The sequence below is a fragment of the Brienomyrus brachyistius genome, unplaced genomic scaffold, assembly GCF_023856365.1.
Source record: "Brienomyrus brachyistius isolate T26 unplaced genomic scaffold, BBRACH_0.4 scaffold86, whole genome shotgun sequence".
NCBI lineage: Eukaryota > Metazoa > Chordata > Actinopteri > Osteoglossiformes > Mormyridae > Brienomyrus > Brienomyrus brachyistius.
In genome coordinates, this window is record NW_026042361.1 from 564,207 (window position 1) to 576,786 (window position 12,580).

General features: G+C 41.4%; 1 protein-coding gene and 1 long non-coding RNA gene across 15 annotated transcripts in view; one reads left to right on the top strand and one right to left on the bottom strand.

Moving 5' to 3' along the window:
• The first annotated feature begins 455 nt into the window (after window positions 1–455).
• The window catches only part of LOC125727089 (poly(rC)-binding protein 3-like), a 61,509-nt gene continuing 49,384 nt past the window's right edge, over window positions 456–12,580 (top strand). For all 13 annotated transcript variants that reach the window (XR_007388533.1, XR_007388534.1, XR_007388535.1 and 10 more), the window contains exon 1: window positions 456–767. The gene's annotated coding sequence lies outside the window, so the exon portion shown is untranslated. The remainder of the gene's footprint in view (window positions 768–12,580) is intronic.
• The window catches only part of LOC125727091 (uncharacterized), a 57,964-nt gene continuing 47,115 nt past the window's right edge, over window positions 1,732–12,580 (bottom strand). Inside the window, exons 3-4 of one of the 2 annotated variants that reach the window (XR_007388540.1) lie at window positions 2,277–2,400; window positions 1,732–1,752 (exon numbers count right to left, since the gene is read on the bottom strand). This is a non-coding gene — a long non-coding RNA (uncharacterized LOC125727091). Of the gene's footprint in view, window positions 1,753–2,198; window positions 2,401–12,580 lie in introns of those variants that run through there. The other variant, XR_007388539.1, reaches the window with a different exon arrangement.

Below are 12,580 nucleotides of genomic sequence, written 5' to 3' on the forward strand. Positions count from 1 at the left end.
AGGTGTCAAAACAGATAACATTTGGCGTAAAAGGAATAATTAATATATAGTTATAGGTTCCTGTTTTGTAAGCTGGGCACCCTGAGCTGTGCTCCCGGCTCAACACAGCACTGTACTGGATAAGCCGTTGTATTGGGTATATAGACTAAATTTAATACAACTATATCCAATATAATCCTTTATTTATGGCTGCCTATTTATGTACGAGGGCAGATGTCTGTCTTAGACCGTGAAAAAGGGGGAATTCCTACTGAATAGCGATGATGTGTACGCGACAACCTACACGTGGCGTTATAAGAGGCTGGCCACCGAGCTCGTCCCCGCGCTCGTTTCCGCGCTTGCATCCGCACACTGAAGGTAGCTGACAGGTGCGGCGCTCTCAGACACGCTCTCTCTGACGTCACCGCGGAGAGCAGCGAGCGGAGCGGGGAGAGAAAGTGCGGTCGGTGGACCAGGGAAGGTGAAGCTCTCCGCGCAGAGCAGTCTGCTGGAGAATTCACCAGACATCTTACCTGAAGACGAGGTGCCCTCATTGGATTATTTTCTCATCCCAATAGCCGCCAAAGATAGGGACTTTTCTATATATGTTATTGTTTTTATTCACACGTAGGATCATTATCCAGAACATTTTTTTTCCTGCTGAATGACTAGCCTTTTTTTATTTGGTTTTCCCGTTCCCTTCACCCCGCTTTCCAAACCCTTGTCTGTGTTTAATAATTTCACACCTTCGCTCTTCCTCTGATTCCACCCAACATTCCCTGTTAAAGGTGAGTTTTTGTCTTTTCATCACTTTTTTCCGTGTGTGTGTGTGTGTGCGCGCACACGGCTTGACAGGGTGTTTATTGCTGAATTCCGATTATGTTCAGCAAGCTCTCCCTCTCTCCGCGCTGCCAGCTTCCGTCTTCCTCCCGACCTTATCCATCCATCCTGCGGGAAAACTCCTCCGGAGTGACCGTACCACCGCCGCTTCGGGACAACGCGCTGTCAGTCTCTCCCTAAAGCCATGTTTGGGTGCCTCCAAACGGACGTTTCTCTGTGTCTAATTTTTCAGCCTGGTTGAGTATTTTTCAAGTATTGCGACGAGTCACATAAGGCAAGTGAAAGGGCGCTGATAGCAGGCAGGAAGAAACTGATGAACACGCATAACATGAAAACGAGTGGTAGCTGAAAATATTCAGGCTTTGTGTTTTTTTCATACTATGTATTTTATGTCAAGTTGTAACGTAAAACAGTATTTGGAAAAAAATACAAATCGTTATAACCACAAATAAAACACCAAAACATCATATGACATGTTCATGACGTGTTTTGATATATAGTTAAATTGCCTGTTTGCTCATGAACAACTTTTGTAGTTGCAGATTATTTTTAATTGTACAAACCATTCATCTGCAATACAATTGTACAAACCATCTGCAATGCAATAATTTATTAAATACATATAAATGAATATTTCAGATTATTTTCTTTGCATATAAGAAATGCGGAGACAGGCTAGAAATGATTTAACTGATTTAGCTCTTTGTCTTGTGGATATATGTTAGTGCTCAGCTGTGTGTGTGTGTGTGTGTGTGTGTGTGTGTGGGGGGGGGGGGGGGGGGGGGGGGGCTGGGTTACTCACCTGTATATTGCCACACCATGATGGTGAGTTCAGAAAGAGGTCACCAGTCGTTTTAAGGAGATCTGTTGGGATTGACTTGTACTTTAAGCAAAGGCAAAGGTGCAAAGGCTACACTGCTGTTTGTGTGGGTACTGGGGAAGAATGTGGATATGATCTGTTATTTTGTGGCTTAATGGTGTGAGTTTACCCTAACAGGGACAATTATTTTTCTATATGATTATCACTAGTACTTGTTTTATAACAATAATAGTATTTTAGTACACTCTGCTATATAGCACAATAGAAATAGCAAATATATGAAAATGGACACAGTTTCTCAGTAGTAGTTAATAAAATAAGACTAATGGAGGCAAACCAGAGATATAAGTCCATTAAATCAGCTTTTCGAGGAGGTGAGAAGCATGTCATAGTAATGGCTTATAGTCTGTTAGCCTGAGCCCATGCTGAGGACACAGCTGTCAGGTAAACAACACAACAGCATAACAACTGTATCACTGCTTCATTACGCGGTTTATTATGCCTGGTTAAGTTTAAAACCAGGGTGATTCAGCATTCTATTACAAGGATGAGGGGACAGAATACGAGTCATCTTGGCTTTCATAGAGACTGAGTGACATCTGAGACTGAGTGGCTACAGTGACAGTCACAGACTGACCTCATCAGCAAGCGCATCCTGAAGGAGACGCAGGCAGCTTCCCAGCAGAGGATGGTTTTATTTTCTGTGAACCGCCCTTTATCACTCTTCTAGCTGGAGGTTCTCCTGTCATTCTGAAAAAAGACTGTGGAGAAGGAGAAGTGACAGGAAAGCTGGGATTATGTTATCTGGTAGGGCTTCCCCTAAATATTAACTAAGATTGTTATATAATTTTTAGTGCATCGTCTGAATGAGCAGCGATCTGCTATGTAGGTTATGCAGTTTCATAGGTCATTCCAAACCCTTGTCTACTTATTTCAACTGAATAGCACAGAGTTTCCTGTCACAGAAGGGCACAGCATGTTAGTCGTTGTGTATTCTGGGTGTTGCCTGGTTGGCCGTGCTACCAGCACACCTGTTGTTGCTTGACTTCTGGTGTTTGCATGTTATCTGAGTCTGGGAGTGTCATCAGCAGCTGGCTCTGCCACCAGCATGTTTTGTGTGTGGGAGCATCAGTGTGTGAACCTTATTAAAACCCAGGGATACAGCTGTACTGGGCCATACTGGACATGCACACACTTTAACAGTTGCCTTAGCTTCCAGGTAGTATATGGATGACAATGAATGCTGAAGGGATTGCTTAGCATTGAATTTGTTTGAAATTAATTGTAATAGAATTACAGCAGTTATTTTTAAATGTCCCGCGACCCATAAGGATAAGCGGTTTGGATGGATGGATGGATGGGTGGATGGATTTTTTAATGTAGAGAGTATAGCAGAGCATAGTAGTCCTGAACACTAACTCAGAAGTAAATGCTGGGTGCCATAGTGAGTATCAGTGTTGCCTCATTCCTCTAGGGCTGGTGGTTCAGGACCTTCTCTGTTTGTGTGGATTTTGCATGTTCTTCTTGTGATGTTTGGGCACTCAGGTTACCTCCCACACTCCAGAAGCATGTAAGTAACTGAGCTGCTGTATCTATATTTTATTACATATTATTTATTTAGCCTACACTTTTATCCAGAGTGACATAAATTTAAGAAAATAGGGTCAGCCGGTCCCTGTCAGGGGTCCTGTTCCAGGTCAGCCGGTCCCTGTCAGGGGTCCTGTTCCAGGGTCAGTCGGTCCCTGTCAGGGGCCTTGTTCCAGGGTCAGTCGGTCCCTGTCAGGGGCCTTGTTCCAGGGTCAGTCGGTTCCTCTTAGGGGCCTTGTTCCAGGGTCAGTCGGTTCCTCTTAGGGGCCTTGTTCCAGGGTCAGTCGGTTCCTCTTAGGGGCCTTGTTCCAGGGTCAGCCAGTCCCTGTCAGGGGCCTTGTTCTAGAGTCCAGGAGTGAAATTAGTCTGCCAAGCCTGCAATTTGCTCCAGTGAGTTCCCGATCACGGGTACCCCCTGAGACACACACCACTCCCCATACTTCCATAGCGTATGATTGTGTGTTCCCTGTGATAGACTGGTATTTCCAGGTTGATCAGGATCTTGTGTTGTTTACCTGAATGAATAATGAATGTTTTAAAATTTACTTATGGTAGTGTGTTAAGGTTTAGTACACAGGTGGCTTTTCAATGCCATCAAACTGGATGCTGTTCCAGAGTTAACGCTGGAAATGGAGGTTTGCCTAATGACTGTTGTCTTGAGGTTTAGAGTGATATTTTACATGAAGAAAGAGTGACAGTGAAGGTTGCTGCAGAAATTACTTGTTACTGGTAGAAGCTAGCACTCATAAAAGGCTCTGCTAGGTTACTGCTTCCTCAAATAAGAAGACAAATTTGTGTACTGGGAGGCAGACACCCCACTGAGCTACTCGTAAGTATGTAGTAATGAACACTCTGCTCTGGCCTGTACAATGCTTTGCAAGTAAAGGAGTAGGAGAGAGTTTAATAATGGGGAAGACAAAACTTAATTTAAATACAAAGGTCTTGTGACTGGGGGAGAGGGGATGAAGGAATTCAAATTAAATATTGGGAGATTTACATCTCCCACGGTTACTGGTTCAAAAACTGAAATATTGGCCTAATATTTTCAGAAGTATTCAGATATCATACTTAGTAGGCCTATATGGGCTTTGGTGGCCTGATCTTGCACTGTCTACCACCAGATTCTGTAGGTCTTTCACAGTAATTGCTGGCTACTCAGTAGCTGCCCTTGCATGTCTAGGCAGTATCTAAGTAATATTTGATGCTTTTATTCCTTAATTATGGAGCCAGCAGTACCCACTGAGATACATTTATATATCATTTTGTAGCCCTTTTGTTGTGTAGCTTTAATTTCTTTAGGATGCTGTTTGGTCCCTATGTTCATGGTTTTGCCTTCAAATTCAGCTCCTGAAAATAATCCTTGGATAAACCTTGTATGTGATGTATATATAGATACTCTCTTATAGTGTACTAATGACTGCTCTTTTAGGAATATCTGCATTGCAGAAATATGTTCATTATGAATGATTAAAAAAGGCTGCTTAAAGAAGAGAAACACACGACCATGTAGCAACACATCAGTAAATGTCATTAGTTCAGTCCCTCAGATTCTAATGAATAATGCAATGTTTGGATCTCCCAAAAGTGGCCCTGATTAGATGCCATGCGTAATGCATATAGAGAGAGGTCTTTAGTAGGGAATTGCATGTCTTCTTTACTATGTTTCATTGGTTTCATCAGACACAATAAGGAAAACACAATCTTCAAGAAAATTCTCTTTCATTCATTCAGTTTAAAAGTTACATGTGTAAAATGCACAAGGTCATTCATGCAGTGAAACTTAATTGAGGGTTAATTTTCTCTTTAAATAACTTGTATCTTGTGTCAGTTTTTGGCATAGTGACAGATTTAGCCCAAAATGCAGAGTGACAATGTTTATTGTCTCTTGTGTGCTGTACTGGGGCCAGACAGCTTGAGCTGGGGGGGGGGGGGGGGGGTTGAAAACTGACTGTACACGCGTTTCCTGACGGGATCAGGATGGGCTGTGATAAATGGAACAAAGTAATTGAATTTCCCTTGGCTGGTTCTTCAGGGGGAGTAGGTCTCCACTGATTAAACACCGGGCCAGAAACAGATTACCACAGCCAGGCTGTAGTTAAGGTTAGCACGTGTTAACCCCCAGCAGGTGACACAGTGAGTGACCCTACTGCTCATGATTATGAGGGAAATATGGTGTCCGGAATTAGATGCTGTTTCTTGGAAATGGAGAAGGGTGCTGATTACATTTACATGGTTTGTTTACTTATGATATGTTGGCAGCCTGACTCAAAATCATATTTGCGTTTTTTGTGCTGTCCAACAGTCCAGTTTTGTTCTTTTTCCGCTGGAACTGGTGCTCAGGTGAAAATTACACAACATTTAGTACTAAAAAATCCTTGTAACAAAATTATTGAAACCCTTCAAAAATATTTATTTTGTGAGGTTGAAGGTTTATATTCAGATTTCTGGAGAGTGACTCCAGTGATTTTGTTTAAAACAAAGGAGGCCGACAGTAGAGCACAGACCCAAATGTTCTCCTTCTCTTAGACATGAATCAGGTGTTTCTGTCAAAGATGACACTTTGACATAGATACCGACATTTTTTTTCTTGTGTGACGTTTGACATATTCTCAGAAGAATATTCCTGCTCAGCCTACCAGTAAATCAACTTGTATTTTGTCCAGGATCTTTCTGACACCTTGTAGCCTTCGCAGGTTAATGTACTTATACAGTATTTTTGTGAATTATACAATTTTTCTGTCTTTGAAATACTCCCAAATCTTACGTGTTTATTTACAAGACAATGTAACAAATGCAAGAATATATTAATAATATTTACAATGTGTATTCAGAATAGATTAGTTAGATTAAATAAATATGGCTTTCAGCTAAATTTTATTTATGTAGCACTAACGTTTTCCCTGATATTCTGTTCTGAATTTGCTTGGCTTGAATTGATAAAGAAATAGTTTTGTAGACAGATGTTATGTTTGGCAAAAATGCATTATATTCATTGGAAAATAAAGTCAAAAGACTTCAGCATGGAAAATGCTGTTGAGATTTTTTCACTTAATGTCTTTGTTGCTTGAAATATTTAACCCAGAAATGTCAAGCTTTATTTATTCATTTGTCCTGAAATGCATGAGCAAACAACCTGAAATATAAATATACTCAGTGACAAAAACAGTTTCCCAGATGGAGTGGTGGAAATGAAATGAATCTGCACGTGATGAAAGGTCAGGTGACTATATTGCAGTGATGACCTGGCTGGCCGTGGGAGGAGCTCAGCATGATGAAGGCAGGCCATAGACAATGTCTGTGCCTTAAGCAGTAGTCTTTTAGGGTTAATGTCTGTGCCTTAAGCTGTAGTCTTTTAGGGTTAATGTCTGTGCCTTAAGCAGTAGTCTTTTAGGGTTAATGTCTGTGCCTTAAGCTGTAGTCTTTTAGGGTTAATGTCTGTGCCTTAAGCTGTAGTCTTTTAGGGTTAATGTCTGTGCCTTAAGCTGTAGTCTTTTAGGGTTAATGTCTGTGCTGTAATCTTTTGTTTTCTGTATCTCAGGTTATAAGGATCCAAGTTTATTGCTGTTTTTCAGTGAATAAGACATGTTTAAGATTTTAAGCTATACCGTCTCATCCTATATGAGACAGCTCTTTGTATATTAAGGTGTACAACACACGACTTAGCGCTTTATCTTCCTTCACGTGTACTTGTCTGATTTTTTTTGTTGCATGACTTTTCAATTTTCAAGCATTAAATCAAAAGCTTTTAATTAAAAGCTTGAAAAAAGTGACCACTTTTGCAGTATGTTTTAAGTTACTGGGGAGCTTTTGATGCCTTTGAATGGGTTAAAGCTGGGATAGAAGCGTACACTAACTGATGGAGCTTCTACAGTGCTGGGCTGCTGAACTGGAAAGCTGAAGACATGTCTGAACATTGTAGCGAGTTTCATTGCTGCATGGCGGCCCTTAGAGTGCAGAAATTCCATCATGGCTCATTACTTCAGGTGATCTAGAGGCAATAGTTATTATATAATTTCATTTGTATTTTTGACCTTGTTTATTCCAGTTAATCAGAAATTGTTCACTCATTGCTAAGAGACACATTTATTATTGGGATAATGTATATTTTTTGAAATATGTTGTTTTTCTGGTCAGCTTATGACTGTGTCTGCTGTCTCTGTTCAGTGCTATAGAAATGTTCCCTTTTTCACGGTTGTCCTTGATTTGTGGATATGGCGAGTTTTTCTGACTGATTCCACTGGTGCTTGTCCTTGGGTTTGAGTGAATCTCAAATGATGTGTGGCCACGTTAATGGCACCGTTTGCTCCCGGTCTTTAATCATCTCCACAGGAGCAGGTGCAGGCGGCACTGCACAGTGCCTAGTGCCACTGGTGGGGACATTTCTGCTTTGCTCATCACACTGGCTGAACTGGCTGTTCTTCAGCGGTTGCATTCTATATGTTCTCTTCCAAAAGTTATGTGCTCCTGGAGTTTTCCTGATCTGACTCATCATATCTAATGATGTGCTATGGATGGAAAGTGAAATCCATGATGGTGAAGCTTTTGGTGGGTAAGGAAGGCGACACGTAGCTCCGTCTTAGAGGCCAGAATAATATCACTGTCAGAGTATGGGTATGGCCAAACGTTTGCCTCCAAAATTACACCACTTTTCCCATCTTTTCCTCTCTGTGTCATTGTCATCTTGTCCTGCCCATTTGCTAGGCAAAGTGTTCCATCACTTTAAGTTGTGCAGCCCTTCCTGACTGTCAGCTTTTCCCTCCCTGCTGCATGCAAAACTGACCCAGCCTGGCTATTCACACCCACCCCCAGCCCTTACTATCCCGTCTACACTTTCTTCTCTTGGTGTTGGTCACTTTTCAGATGGGGGGGGGGGGGGGTATATCCTTATGGGATGGACTTTTTCACAAATCATTTTGTTACAGCAATATCTGCTGCAGACCGTTTCTTAATAAAAATGCCTCAACAGTTTCTTCTGTTTTCATTACTTGATGAATAACGATTAATTTCATACATAGTAATGTCCAGAACGCACCTGACCTTCTTCAGACATCAGACAGAAAATCATATGGACTGAAATGAACATAGGAACACTGTCTTTGTCATGCGTACATCAGGGGATTCTTCTCGCTACCTCTACCCTCTGGGACCAAACTAGAACAGCTCCACAGACTAGAGCAACCCTTCCCAAACCACCACGCTGTCCACAATTCGCAGGAAACAGAACATCATCTTTCCTCTTGAAAATAACAGGTTACTGTTTGCTGCTTCATATGTGGAATAGGACATTTAGGTTATGAACTACTGTTTATTCTACACCTCACAATCAACTACTTTTTATTATTATAATTGTATGTCAATCCTTTGATTTTGGTATTTGATATACATGAATATTGTGGTTTTGGAATAAGTTTCAATCAGTCAAAAGACTGTTTCTCACCATTCCCTGGTAAGTGACAGGCAGTGCTAAGAATGACTACAGGAATAGTCTTCCTTCATGTTAATATGTATTATGGTCAAAACAAATATACTTTTTGTGCTTCCACTAGTTAACAAGTTTTACAAGTTTTCTATCAATGATTACTAGACTAACAATCATTGCCATGCAGAGGGTTCATACTCAGTTACAAATAAAAGTTAAGCACCCGGACTGAGTGTTGGAAATGAAATGAATCTGCACGTGCTGGAAGGTCATGTGGCTGTATCACAATGATTATAATATCAGATCAAATGGACACCAGAGTTGGCAGTATGGGCACACTGCTGGTTCCCAGTTCAGAAGGTTGTGCTCCCCAACGGGCCTTGATACATGTGGCGATACAGAGGGGAAGGGAGTCTTACAGCCGTTGTATCCTATCCTGCGACAAGTCAGCCCACAGCTGTTGTAATTGGCCCTCGAGATCCTGCAGATTGGCACCGGGTATGAGTTGACGTCTGCGCTGATCCCACACATGTTCAATTGGGGAAAGATCGGGGGACCTCAACATGACGCAGGCAGTGCATAGACACACATGCTGTATGTGGATAGGTGTTGTCCTGTTGAAAGACTGTACCAGGGTGCTGTCTCAGGAGGGATAAGACATGAGGACGCAGGATGTCACTGACGTAACACTGTGCCATCAGGGTCCCCTGAATCACTACCAGAAGTCATACCCTATGGCTCCCCACACCATGATGTCATACCCTATGGCTCCCCACACCATGATGCCAGGAGTAACGCTGGTGTGTCTCTCCACAACATTGGCAGGATTGGTCCTCTCCCCTCAGCACCGCCATACGTGCACACGACAGTCATCTGTGGTAATGCAGAACCAAGATTCATGGCTGAACATGGCACAATGCTATTCGTCATCAAATCGGTTATGGCACCACTCCAAACACAGCCGTCTCTGCGCTGGTGTTAACGCCACCCTACTCATGGGACGGTGAACCTGTAGTCCGGCTGATGCCAGTCTTCGAGACAAGGTGCAGGATGACATGAGGTGTTGTAGAGAGTCATATACCTGTGTCCGGATGGCAGGCACAGATGTCATGGGGTTCTCTAATGCTTGGCACACAATACTACAATCCGCCGTTGGTGTGGTCTGTCTTGGGCAACCGGAACCTTCATGAAGTGTGTAGATGCCCTCATGTGCCCATTAGTCATATCACTCATATCCTTCATACATAATATACAGCCATGGAAAAAATTTAAGCCCCACAGCACAATTGGCTCACTAATCTTTCAGCTTATGGTTGTGCGTATGTGAATAATACGAACTGTCCTAGCAGTGTGCTTCACACCTGCAGGTGATGTTTCCATTCCTTTTAAGGGTTCATGTGTACTGCTGTCTTAGACGTTTTGCCTTCTGGCAGCAGAACCACGATTAAACCAGGATTTAAAAATGCAGACTTGTTTAAAAATATAGAGTTGTATCTTAATTTTTTTCCCTGGCTGTTTGTTTGTATGTATGGTGGGGGAGGGGGAATGTACACAAGTGCATTATCAAAAAGATTCAGCTGTGAGAGTAGTGTGTATGATTTGACACTAAAAGACTTTCAGCATTAGTGAGGATCCAGTGAAGCAGAATCTCCCCTCTGAGTTTGTTAACCACCTCTCTCCCTGTAAGTAACACCAATTACTGAAGATGTTACTCGAGAAATCAACACACAATATCCCAGAATCACAAAGTGAAAACGTGTTTTTTTGGAACTGCTGAAAATGTATTAAAAATAAAGCCTATAATTTAATGTTTAATGTTCAGACCATATGCTATGACACTACAAATCGAGCTACAAATTGAATCTGGAAGCGATTGTGGTTCACCTGTGGCAAATTCACAGGACTGATCATGATTTAGAAAAGCACACATCTGTCTTTATGTAGTCCCAGAGTTCACAAGGCATGAAAGAATAAAGGCAAATCCACAAAGTCCAAGGACCTCTCAACCGATAGGTAGGATAGCAAGGTAGGATTGTGTCAAAGCATAGATCTGGTAAAAAGTGTATAAAAATCACCACCACAAAGGGCTCTCTGACAGTATGAGGAAGAAGATTTACTTATGAAACAGAAATTGAACTCTTTGGCCTCAATGCCAAACACAAAATCTGGCAAGAACTAGTAGGTTCATCCCCAAACCATTCCTGTAGTGAAGCATGGTGATGACACCCTCATCCCGAGGGGATGCTTCTCAATGGCAGTGCCTGGGAAATTGGCCAGCACTGAGGCATGAGCAAAGCCAAATATAGAAAGGTCCTTGAAGAAAACCTCCTCCAGAGTGCACGGAAACTTAGAGCAGAATAAAGATTCACCTTTCAGCATGACAACGACCAGAAGCTTGCAGCCAAGATAGTGCTGGAGTGACTTGAGAACGAGTCTCTGAATGTCCTTGAATGACCCAGCCAAGTCCTGGAGATGAAACCCATAGAAAATCTGTAGAGAAGCTTGGATATCACGGTTCGGCCACATTTCCCATCCCTTGTGGGTGGATCTGCAAGGGAGAGAAATTGTTCGAATGCAGGTGTGCCAAGCTAGTAGGAGCACAGAAGGAAGACGTGCAGCTGTCATTTCTGCGAAAGGTGATCCTACAAAGCGGCAGGCTCCAGATACCTCAGTTAAAAGGGGATTTCAGCTTTTATTTCTCATATATTTGCAAAAATTCTTAAATATATTTTCAGTTTTTAATTATGGGATATTTTGTGTTGATTGATGCCAAAGAAAGAATCAATTCATCCGAAACATCTGGAAAAGTGGAGGGAACTGATTACTGAAGGGAATCAGAAGTATGTTCATGCATTTCAGTTTAATCTCAGACCAAACTAATACCTTCCATGAGTACCGAATCTGCAAAAACTGCATGAGTAATTTGGTCTTTAATGTGGCTTTGTGACCGAAAATTACACGTACTGTATTACTGCAGCTGCATTCCTAAAGGATTTTCTTCTCGCACCAGTGGGTACACAGTGGCAAGCAAGGTTAGCGGCACTATGTGTATAATTACAATGGTGTTCTCCAGTTTCAGAAGAATAACGAAAACTTGTACATAAATATATTGCTACTGATATAAATTCTGCTATTTGGTCCCATCACTTGAAAGACAAAGGATCAAATCATTTTGCACAACACTGCGGTTTGACAGGTGTGGCTCTGCCATTGATGCTCTGGGACTTCAGGAATCCCTGTTTAATCTCGGTTTGATTAGGAAGGATGTGGACCACATTGTCTGTGGAAGATGAATTGGTCCAAAATTAAATTGGTGTATGAATATGAAAAGACAAAGAGTGTAAACAGAAAATGAAGCATCAGACACATAAAGGATCTAATCTCAAATTGCATTTGCCTTTTATTATTAAAAACAATGAAAATAAGCAGAACACTGGAAAAAATGTAAAAAATTATACTTTTATAACCATTACTGACTGTTTTGTTTGGTCTTGCTGTAATCTTATGTTATGTTGTATCTGTCATATTTGGATATATATTCTATATTTGATCGTGTATTATATTTGAACATAAACTATTTTATATTTTGAAATATGTTGGATTTGCATGTAGATTTTCGTTCATTGTGATTCTGTGATTGTTCTTTATTATGTCTATAAAAAGCAGAGAAAATTATCTTTAACATTTCTACATAATGCAAATAATAACACTGACAGTGAAAAACAGACAATGAAAGTGACCCTGTCATTTAGCAAGCAAATATCAGTTTATGACTTAATGATGTGAAATGTGCAAGCAATGTGGTTTTCAGGTACTTCTTGACAAAAAATGTCCATCAAGAGCAATTAGTTACCACCAAAAATGTTTCACTGGAGTATGGTGATGGTGATAATTATGACTGACTTTAGTGTTAGGGTTAGGGTTAGGTGCGTCCC